Genomic DNA, 12,554 nt, shown 5'->3' with positions numbered 1-12,554 from the left:
GAGAAGTGCCAAATATTATGTATTCATAGTAGCTTTCTTTCTTTGCTTTACAGCATGCTGACAACCAAATCCTACACTGGTGTAAATCTGTATAGCTCCATTGAAGTCAATGATGTCTTGGTTAAGGGTGTGCACACCAGTTCTAAAATACTCAGAACTCCCTGAAACTTTGCAAACTCAAACTGAACCTTTTGTAAGGGACAGAAAAGCCTGTGGGTGAAAGCCTGGCTCCACCTTAGTCAATAGAAAAACTCCTATGACTTCAGTGAGGCTAGGATTTCACTTTACATTTCTTTTTTTTCTTTTTTTTTTTTTTTTTCAAATTGTTGGTTTCTGGCCAGGACTGGTAGAGGCAATGCCAAAATACAGAGGGAGGTTGCTGTCACTGTATTTCTCTATAGAAAGCGGAAATTGCATGAGGTTTTACAGCCAATTTTGCAAATGCAAGGTAGTTCAGGTAAGCAGCCTAACTTCTGAATGTTTATCGAAACCTAGCTTGAACACTAAACATTTTGAGGTCCTTTCTATGCTTACCTTTGGCCCAGATCCTAAGGTATGTAAGGGCCTAATTTCCATTGATTTCAATGGGATTTAGGCACCCAAATAATGTTTGAAGATCTGGACTTAAGTGTCTCTCAACATTGATTAAAAGAATCTATGCATTGTTTTATGGTACAGATGGATATATCGGCGTATGATTTTATTTGTAATGTATGAATAAATAATCTGTATTATCTTGAGTGGAAGACTAACAAAAATCAATTTCTGTACAAGTCTGGAGAAGATCTAGTCACACAGTGATTTTAAGCATTACTGGTATATTTGAATGTTGTTAATTGCTCTTAAGAATCCCTGCTCAAGCGTTAGGTGTCCTCCACCCAAGAATCAGATGAGATTAAACAGATTTTCAAAACATGACATCTGTATGCATTCAGTCATTAGTGCATTATCACTGTGTCTCTGTAAAGAAAAAGAATTTATATGTGCAAATGTCGGTGAGGTTTCCATATATTAAGTACACGTGAGTCTATCATCAGCATGCATAAGTAATAGCGTGCACAATGTTGCACCTACAAAGTTGTATGGGAAACTGGATTGAGGCCCCTTAAAAAATGTGGAGACAAATTATTTTTTAGTGCAAACTGATATAGCTCACAGAAGTCAATGAAGCTGTCTAATTTCATAGAATCATAGAATCATAGAATATCAGGGTTGGAAGGGACCCCAGAAGGTCATCTAGTCCAACCCCCTGCTCGAAGCAGGACCAATTCCCAGTTAAATCATCCCAGCCAGGGCTTTGTCAAGCCTGACCTTAAAAACCTCTAAGGAAGGAGATTCTACAACCTCCCTAGGTAACGCATTCCAGTGTTTCACCACCCTCTTAGTGAAAAAGTTTTTCCTAATATCCAATCTAAACCTCCCCCATTGCAACTTGAGACCATTACTCCTCGTTCTGTCATCTGCTACCATTGAGAACAGTCTAGAGCCATCCTCTTTGGAACCCCCTTTCAGGTAGTTGAAAGCAGCTATCAAATCCCCCCTCATTCTTCTCTTCTGCAGACTAAACAATCCCAGCTCCCTCAGCCTCTCCTCATAAGTCATGTGCTCTAGACCCCTAATCATTTTTGTTGCCCTTCGCTGGACTCTCTCCAATTTATCCACATCCTTCTTGTAGTGTGGGGCCCAAAACTGGACACAGTACTCCAGATGAGGCCTCACCAGTGTCGAATAGAGGGGAACGATCACGTCCCTCGATCTGCTCGCTATGCCCCTACTTATACATCCCAAAATGCCATTGGCCTTCTTGGCAACAAGGGCACACTGCTGACTCATATCCAGCTTCTCGTCCACTGTCACCCCTAGGTCCTTTTCCGCAGAACTGCTGCCTAGCCATTCGGTCCCTAGCCTGTAGCGGTGCATTGGATTCTTCCATCCTAAGTGCAGGACCCTGCACTTATCCTTATTGAACCTCATCAGATTTCTTTTGGCCCAATCCTCCAATTTGTCTAGGTCCTTCTGTATCCTATCCCTCCCCTCCAGCGTATCTACCACTCCTCCCAGTTTAGTATCATCCGCAAATTTGCTGAGAGTGCAATCCACACCATCCTCCAGATCATTTATGAAGATATTGAACAAAACCGGCCCCAGGACCGACCCCTGGGGCACTCCACTTGACACCGGCTGCCAACTAGACATGGAGCCATTGATCACTACCCGTTGAGCCCGACAATCTAGCCAGCTTTCTACCCACCTTATAGTGCATTCATCCAGCCCATACTTCCTTAACTTGCTGACAAGAATACTGTGGGAGACCGTGTCAAAAGCTTTGCTAAAGTCAAGAAACAATACATCCACTGCTTTCCCTTCATCCACAGAACCAGTAATCTCATCATAAAAGGCGATTAGATTAGTCAGGCATGACCTTCCCTTGGTGAATCCATGCTGACTGTTCCTGATCACTTTCCTCTCATGTAAGTGCTTCAGGATTGATTTTTTGAGGACCTGCTCCATGATTTTTCCAGGGACTGAGGTGAGGCTGACTGGCCTGTAGTTCCCAGGATCCTCCTTCTTCCCTTTTTTTATCCCAGAAGAGAAACTGGCCCTTGATTGCAAAGGATAATTGCTCCAGTGAATTTCCTCCCATAATCACACTGAAGACCTGAATCAGGGAACAAATAAAGGTATTCTGATTTGTCAGAACTTCTTAGGATAGTTGGATTGTTTGAGGGGAGGTGACTGATAGGATGGGATTTTAACGTAAAATCAATATTTACTTTGGAGTACTTCCTCACCCTCTTGCCCAATATAATATTGAAAAGAACATTCCCTATAATAAATGGGACATGTGAGCAGGAAAGGACACCACTCAAATGGGAGCATCAGAGGCAAATAGGTTCCATTTTATAAACATCTGCTGTCTAAGATGTTAAGTACCAAGGATTCTATTGGGGTAATTTATAGTTAAGGGTTGAGATTGTCTTAATTAACATTTCTTTTTATAACCAAGCTTATAGAATAACTTCACCAAATGTTTTGAGGACCTTGAGTGATATCGTTAAAGTCTAACGATTTAATTTCTGCTTGTTTTCTCTTCCATAATTTACTGAACAATAAAATCCTAACTTGATTAGAAAACCAAAAGCAATTTTTTGTCCTTATTTTATTTTGGGACAAGGTGCTGTCGGATACTTTGTCAGAGAACAATGCCTCTGTCGTCCTTCATGAGGCAGAGAAAGCTGATAGCAAGTAATTGCCTAGTAACGAGTCATGAGTGAGGAGAAGCAGAGATGTCCATTCACACAAGATACCATTAGAAACTCTGAGGTGCACAAAGGCACCAAACAGCAACACGGCCTGAAATTAATAGTTGCTGTTACAATATAAATTTAGATTCAAAATATTGCATTTTTAATCCTGTTTAATCTTCTATCTACATGACATTAACAGCAGTCCAATCTTTAATGCCTCTAGTACAAGCTAGGATTCACAGAGGCGTAAAATAGACATCAGTGTTTAGATTCATTAGCCAAGCTACATGCATTCTGGACAGATAGTTACAGAATACATCAGTTGCATTTATACCCAACAGCAACAACAAAAACTGAACAGGTTTTCAGTTGCAGTATGTGTTTTCCTGATGCACCCACATTACTATTACTAATAAGGGTATGGATTATGCAATGGAAAATGACAGGACATAGTAAATGCCTCAAGTACTGCTCCAGCTCATCAGCGCTCCATCAATACATGTGAATTTCCTAGGTGCTGTACTATATGACCCCTTGCCAAGTCTCACTTTGGAGGACTTCTTTTAAGGATAGCAATGCTAACGCTGTAATTTGATTTCAGAACCTAAAGGTGCCCACGGATTATAGATATTTTCTCCCTTGGAGAAGCACACTAACAAATTACCGCTAGTCTTTGTATCCGATATCCAGTTGAATGGATTTTTTCACGTTCATCTACTCTGCTGTATAAAAGCAATACTCCGAAAAGTTGAAAATGTGGAGTATTATGTATAAAAACAAATAGAGAAATACAGTAGTTAATGTAATTACCATTTTCACCCAGAGAAATCCCACCATTAAAAAATTCTTAAATCCTTGACAAGAAATTCAGAGATAAAGTTTAAAAACAAACAAACAAAGCATAGTGCAGTTTAGGATGGGTTCTCACTATTCTCTGGAAAGAAGCCAGATTGCTTGAAAATTGGTTACATATCAAACTGAACATTTTCCATTGTACCCAATGTGTCTGGGGTAAGAGCCAGACAAATTTAAATACCAGATTGCTCCAGGAGCCATCTCTGGTGACATTAATTCAAGATCTGGAAACATGAGATGTCAAGCAGCAGCAGCAACAGCAATTCTATTATACTAAGGGACAAAGTTTCCTCATTCCATTTGCATTCAGCATTTTGGGCTCATAACTGTTTTGGGATTTACAAATCTAAATCCTACATGCAAATCTATACTTTGAGGCATGTGCACGTCTATGGGAATTTTCTCCCGCAGTAAGGATTGGACAAAGATTTCTTGTTTCAGTGAACATCAGAAATTATCGTTCTTTACCATAAATATTAACTTCCGCTTCCCCGATCCACTATTTAGCTATTGGGTTAATAAATATTGATATGCACCTCAACAGGAGTCCGCATCTACTTGTTGTTATACTTTTTTTCCAGTGCCATAATAATCTGAAGTCTTCTTGTTTTCTATACTGACAAAAAGGCTATGGCTGTTCATAGGGCAATAAAAGTTCTTTTTATTTCCTACTCTATTTTACAATGATTGCTGCTCAGAACTTTCTTGGTATAATGCATGCAATAAAAGAGGACAAATCTTTACTGCAGGTCTTGTAGCCTTTGTTTAAAATGCCTCAGAACAACTTGTCACCACCATATTAGAATTAGCTATGCATAAATTTAAAGTAAGAGGGGAAAACGTGACAGGAAGAAAGCTCAGTCTCAATGCTTCACCCTTAATAATAGCTCACAAGTTAACCCTTTGTTTACCCAATACAATATCTAGTTTTCAGTATTTGAAACATGCAGCAGTACTTAGATGGAGGTAAGAGGAAGGCCAGTGCAGAATAAAATGAATGCAGTAGTATAATGGGGTGAGTGTGTTGGGAGAGAGTACTGGAGGTGGGGAAGTATGAATGGTGTTTTCAAATACACAGCAATTAACAGTAGATGCAATCTAATTTTATTTCTTATAAGATGAAAAGAACTTCTAGCTATAGACTGCACTTGATACTGGAAAAATAAACTAGACTCAAAGATAACCCAAGACTCTGGACAGATGTTGAAAGAGCAATCATCATCCTGGTTAGGGAAATTTCAAGATAGGTGAAATCCAGAAAAAAAAAGGGGTGTGTCTAATTAAATTGCTTTATTTTTAGCAGGGTTTAACTTAAGGAAGTACCTCTTCATCAAATTGCAGAGTGCAATGGCATCATCACAGAAATGTACATACTCTACTTCACAGAAGTACACATACTCAAATATGCACCATTACATACAGTACCTTTGAAGATCAGCAGCATCTATTTACACTGAACCTCAATAACTGGGAAAGGAAATACCTATCTGAAACAGCTTTCCTATTCCTGGAAAGGCTGTTCAGTAAGAGTAACAGACTTTTAGCTGGCTTTACTTTTCAGTATCCAGAAATGGATCTGTTGTCTGTGTTTAGGCTATCTTACCGCATCCCAATGGCTACCTATCTCAAACTACTGTTTTTAAGGACCTGATCAAACAGGATTCTTTCCACTGACGTCAGTGGACATAATGCACACTTTATGTGGCAGTGTATCTTGATTTCTCTGGAACAACAACATTTTTAGGACATAATTTCTTCAGCCTCCATCTGGATGTAACAATCCTACTGCTTCAGTGCAAATACAACCCATGAGGTTAGATGTCATGCTGTCTACTTGTAGCAAGAGTTTCATTCTTGTGGAGCTGTTTAAAGAATGGCTTCCTATTACAATAGGCAGAAACCTGCGCTCCTTGAAAAATTGTGCACCATCTTTCAGTAGCTGGGAAGTTACAAGGGTGCTGGAATAATTTTTATAGAGGAGGTGCTGATGATGGAAACCATGGATTTGGTGTTTTGTTATTATTACTTCAAGCCAGGGGGTGCGGCAGCACCTCCAGCACCCCAAGAAGTTACCATGATTCACTATCACCTCTGGATCTAGTACAAAAACTAACAATTTTTACTTTAGTGCAGAGAAAAAAAGGTCACAAAGAAAACAACTCATTCATATAAATGGTTGGTTTAACACACAGAAAACAAACTGATGTATAAATTGGCGATGATAAATGCTTGTCTTAAATGTGGTTATTTATTATGTGTTCCATTACATAAATTGGTTGCAGAATTATAACAAATGCTCTTTATTAATCTTACCTTCCCTGTGGCTGAAGAATGACTTGCGGCAATTATCTTCAGCATGGAGCTAAATTCCATTATTGCTGATGGGCAGAATAGGCCTTCTAATACTGCAGAGACAGCTGAAATTCTCAGGCACCTGCTTGTAGGTCCCGCTTCTAACATTTCTTTTCATCCTGATGTGGTGTGTCACTCCATTGCTTCCCAACAACATTAGCTTTAGCCTCATGGAATTCTTGAGCATTTAGTATCTCGGTACAGGAAATACTAAGCATATTGATTTATACTGTCCTTGCCCTATTCTTCTTCCTTGAAATATATGGAGTTATAGAAAACAAAGCAAATTGGGTTTGATCTGAGAAGTAAGGACATTCACCTCACACTGAGTACAGTTAAGCTTTCTGCTTTCATTGCTATAGTATCTTTAATTGTAAATGCCCTTCAACATATAGAGGAGGAGATCTGGATTGGTGGGAGTGTGTGTTCCATCTTGTCTATTTAGATTGCAAGCTCTTCAGTGCTAGGATCACATTTCTTTTAAAAAACAGACTTCTACGGGCAGTTTGCATGGTTTATTTAAGCAATAGGAGATGACCCAAAGTACAGTTCCAGACTACTTCAGTGTGGAAATTCTCAGGCCTGAGGTTTTGTGGGCCTGATTCCAATCAACACTAGTGTTACACCAGTGTAACCACATTGACATGAATTAGGTTGTTGCTGATTTACATGAATGTGAGAACAGTATAAGGCCTTGTGACCCTATGAAAATGAGGCTCCCACAAAAGACCTTGCACCCTCCTCCTGGAGACCCCACTCAAGCAATCACCACTTCACTGGCATAAAAAGTATCAGTGAACATCTGGCAATGGACACTGAGAGGAGATAGGGACTGGCATGAGGGCCCTCTGCCTTCCCCCACCCCCAAGAGCTTGTTGGAGCAGGCCTCTAAACACTTCTGTCACTTTGTAACAACAGATACCAGCTGACTTTTTTTTTTTTCTGTCCCTGGTTTGTGCCAGGAACTCTTTCTGTGAGGTGCACGGGCTGGAATGAGCAGTGGGAGAGCTGAGCATGTGGACCAAGAGTTAAAGAGGAGATGGTTTGGAGAAATCTTAAATAAAATAAATAAATAAATAAATAAAATAAAAGTGACCATACCTTTGACATTGGGTTAAATGCTGTTTCTTTACTATTCTTTGTCCATTTTATCTATTTAGGTTGCAAGCTCTTCAATGCAAGGACCATGTCATCTTCTGTTTATACAATGCCTACAGGCTCCCAATCCTGCCAAAGGCCTCAGGGTGAGATACCATAAGACAAACAACAACCAATAACAACAACAACAGGCTTTGCACACAGCCAGGCAATCCAGGGCTTAAAACATGTAGCTAAGGGTTCCACCCCTGGTTCAGACAGTTTAGGGCCTGTAGCCTGATCTATAAAAAGGAATTGATTTTATCTACCATGCAGTGGTCCAAATCAGCTACAGTAGTGAAGTTGTCATTAAACTGGGAACCTCATGGCCCAAACAAGAAACAATCCACTCTGATTAATAATGTTATACCTTTTATTAGCAAAACAAACAAAACCACAAACACTATAATATAGCAAGGAAGAGAGAGCCAATCCAGCATGTCTATCACTTGCATTACTCATGTCATCCCTTGCGGGGAACCCTGAAGTAGGTAAGGTGATCGATGCAGTCATCATATTAGTGTGTCCCATCGCCCAGACGCTGGGTACTAACTTTTATAAGGTGTTACACTAACACCCACTGTATCTTAAACATATTAATAATGGTTTCCGCCTCTTTTCCTTCTCTGTACTTTCACACCTCAATAACATTGGTGTTACTTTCTATAGGCCAATTAGCCATTAAGGATAGCCTTATTAGTATTTATGTCAGTTAGTTGTCATGGTATATTTGCAGTTAGCACATGTACATTTTGGTTAAACCCATCATTCATTAAACTTTTACTAAAATTCCAAAAGCATACCTCTGCGGTTCTCACTTCACCTTCTCCCAGCACAGAACACTTTTGTTTATTGTAATACCTATCTTGTGACTTAACATCACTTATCGGTTAGCTCCTTATCCCAAGCCCCTCATGTCATGGTTATTCTATTAGTTATTCTAAGCTAATTTTCATACAAGCCTGAAGGTTCTTGCATTACAGCCTTATAATAATAATAATGCCTTATCTATATAACCTATATATGGCTCAGATGCCCATGGCAGCTACAGGCCCCACAGCTACTAACAATTAGGCTTTTCACCATCCCCCTCAGGAAAACTATATTGACAACAGACAGCGATATTCCCAGAGAGTGATTTTACTTTAGTAATTATAATACTCAGGACTCAGAATCCCAGCAGGCTGAGGATTAGTTTATGACTGCTGGGATTTTGAGAATTGTAGGAATGCGCAGATTTTTTGGTTCTGAGTGGACCATGCATCCACAAGCAGGGCCGAGGTGCCGAGTTTCTAATCTGCCTGGGGATGCTGCACCCAGCTCCACCCAGGCCCTGCCCCCATTCCACCCTGCCTCTTCCTGCCCAACCCCACTTCTTCCCACCCCGCCTCTTCCCCACCCAGTTCCTCTCCCCTCCCACGCAGCACCTCCCAACACCGCAAAACATCTGATCCGCAGCAGGCGGTAGGCACTGAGAGGGAGGAGGAGGTGCTAACTGGTGGGGCCTGCCGGCTGGCAGGACACACTGTGGGGAGGGGGAGACTTTGGTAGGGGGGCTCCTCCTCACCCCCCGCTGCCCACCTGTCGCTAGCCACTCGCCTCCCACTTCACCTCCTCGCCAGCCTCCTCACGATCTTATAGAAGCACAGGGCTCCCCACAGCGTGGGACACAGGGCAGTTGCCCCGATTCACCATACCCAAGGGATGGCTCTGTCCACAAGCCTTCATTTTTGGTTGAGGGATGAAGTGACCTGCATAGATTCCTTTTCCTCACAGTGCAGCCAGGTGCCACACCAGCTGGCCATCTCCTACCCAGAAGTACAATCAGTCATCATTCAAAAATGCACTTTAATGTCTGTCTTATTGCTATTATGAAATGAAGTTCATACACAAAATGAACAGCTGGTGGGCTGTGACCGCTGTTTATTCCACTGTTCAGAGCTATGTCACTGTGGACCCCCATCTGTTTGTTTTATTCCCCTGGTGTCTCTTGTCAGAAACTTAGATTGTAAGCTCTTTCAGGCAGCGACCATCTGTTGTTGTGTGTGACCAGTGCCTAGGATAGGGTGGCTTGGGCCTCAAGATATTAACACAGTACAAGTAAATAATAACACTAATGTAAGAAAAGCAATTAGGCCCATGCATTTACTGACATCTGGGTAAAACTTCCTTTTCAGCCAATTGAAAAACTCCATTTTTGTCCAGTGAAGTCCAAAGACATTTCATACTAGTTTTTACAGTCAAAAGCTACACAGCGATTTCTAGAAAGTGTATTGAGAAGAAGTTGGAACAAAATTAAACAGAAAACTTTCAAACCCTAAATGCAAAGACGGCCTGCTGTTTGGCTAGTTATACCCATATCAGACTCGCTTACTAACTTTTTATTTATAAATTTCATAGAGTATAACAATCAAACAGTTAGGCAGTGCACTGTTTGGAAATTATTTGCATTTTTCAGGTGGTTTAAGTCATGTTGTTCCCAGCCTGCTGTCTTCGAGTATGGTCAGAGGCCTACTACAGTTACTCGGAAATGCACTGTGATATTGCATTGTCATTTAACACAGAGCTCTCAAGTTTTATTGCAAGGAACCAGCACAAGAACTTCAGTGTCAAGATAACCATCCAAACTCTTTGCTACATTAGCACATCTGCCTATTTCAGATGTTTGCAGTTAATATCTTGAAGCCCTGAGTAATTACCAGAGCAGCTACTTCTCCTCTGCTCTCCAATAAACATACTATGGCAATTGTGTTTATATATAGTTATAAAATGACAAGGCTTCGTAAAAGATCAATATGTGTATAAATGTCAGCAAGTGGGCGAAGGTTAAGGGGAAGCAAAGTCTCTTCACGTTTTCAGAGAAATCAGCTACTTACCTGATTTAATCTTTTACATCAATATATGGAATGTATTTGAGGCAGGAGAAGAAGCGTCTTGCTGTTATTGGGAATATAAGGACAGCTATCCAGTTTCAGCAAATATCAGGTCTTATGCACTCACAGCCTCATTTTAGTCACCTTCGCTTTGGACTGGATATGCTCATCAAGAAGCTTCCCTTTGACCATCCATAATCCCTAATACATATATTCATTGTTGCCTTTTCATTTTAGCTAGAGGCAAGAAAAATAGTACTAGGAGTGTTAAAAAGGTGAAATGACAGGCATGAAATATATCATTTCATATAACTGTGCTGCATGATTACAGTGCCTTAAAATGTACTGCTTGAAAAAGTGGCCATCAGCCAAACAGCAGTTCTGTAATAGTCTTACACAACATCTCCAAAGCATCATACTTGGCACTGAAAATGTATTAAAGGTAAAATGCCACCCTAGGACTTTTTTTTTTTCTGAACTAAGGCCCAAGTCCTGCAATGAGCTCCACATGCTGGGACCCCTGTACTTGCTTAGAACTTCAGTGGGATTTGTGGGGGCACTGGTATCTGCCCAGCTGGAGCTCACTGCAGGACTGGGGCTACATGTAGTGTTTGGCAGGAGAGCTATGAATAGAATGGATACCAGCAGTGGGCCCATCCTAACAAAACTTGAGACCCTTCAATCAGAAAAGATGATAAGGGACCAACTCCATCCCTGATATAACTACACTGACTTTCAGAAGAGAACCAAACCTATGATGAATTTGACCCACATTAGAAAAAGGTTCCTACTTCCTGACAGTGCATCTACACTTATGTTATTAATTTTTACAGTTAAAGGTAAATAGAGAGGGAGATCAAAGCCACAAAAAGCAGTTAGGTGCCTAATTCCCATTGAGAAACTCATAATTCCTATTATTATAGAGTTGGAAAAATGTCTAGATCTCAGAAAGGTAGGAGAGAGGTCCTGGAGGCCAAATTTAGTCAGTTGGTAGGAGATTAAAGTCCGGGACCTCTACAGTACCATTCTCTGAAATGCTTCCACTTCTACATGCACGACCAGTTAGACAGGCAGAACTAGAGGGTCTTAATGTGTGGATGAGGCAATGGTGTTCAGAGGAGAGATATAGGTTTATTAGGAACTGGGGAACTTTTGGGGAAAGGAGGAGCCGATACAGGAAATATAGGCTCCACCTAAACCAAAATGGAACCAGATTTCTAGCATGCAAAATTATAATGGTTGTAGAGGTGTTTTTAAAGTACAGGTGGGAAGAAAGCCAATGGGATGGCGGGGCACACAGTTTAGAGGCATTCCTTAAGGGAGGATTTATTAAAGGGGATACTCTACAGCTGAGTAAACAGAAGATAGAGGTTGATAAAGTACAGGCAGGAACTGAAGGGTCCCATTCAATTATACCACAGAGAGGAAGACAAATAAATATTGACTAATTTTATCAGTGCTTGTATACAAATGCTAGAAGTCTAAACAGTAAGATGAGTGAACTTGAGTGGCTGGTACTAAATGAGGATACTGATATAATAGGTATCACAGAAGCTTGGTGGAATGACGATTACCAATGAGACATGGTAATACCAGGGTACAAAATATATAGGAATGACAGAGTACGTCATGTTGGTGGGGGAATGGCTTCCTATGTGAAAGAAAAGCACAGAGTCAAATATAGTAAAAATCCTAAATGAATCAAACTGTACCATAAAATCTCCATGAATAGCAATTCCTTGAATAATAAGAATAAGAATATACCACCAAAACTCTTGACCAGTATGATGACAGTGATTGTGAAAAGCTCAAGGAGATTAGAAAGGCTACACAAAACAGCAAACCCAATAATAATGGGGTATTTTAACTATCCCCTTACTGACTGGGTACACATCACCTCAGGATTGGATGCAGAAAGTTTCTAGACACCATTTATGACTGCTTCTTGGAGCAGCTAGTCCTGGAACCCAGAAGGGGAGAGAGAATTTTTGATTTAATCCTAAATGGAGCACAGGATCTGGTCCAACAGGGGAATACAGCTGAACCTCTCAGTAACAGTGACCAGAAGGTAATTAAATTTAACATCTTT

Source organism: Chelonia mydas, chromosome 5, assembly GCF_015237465.2.
Source record: "Chelonia mydas isolate rCheMyd1 chromosome 5, rCheMyd1.pri.v2, whole genome shotgun sequence".
NCBI classification, from domain to species: Eukaryota; Metazoa; Chordata; order Testudines; family Cheloniidae; genus Chelonia; species Chelonia mydas.
This window is presented reverse-complemented; position numbering follows the sequence as displayed.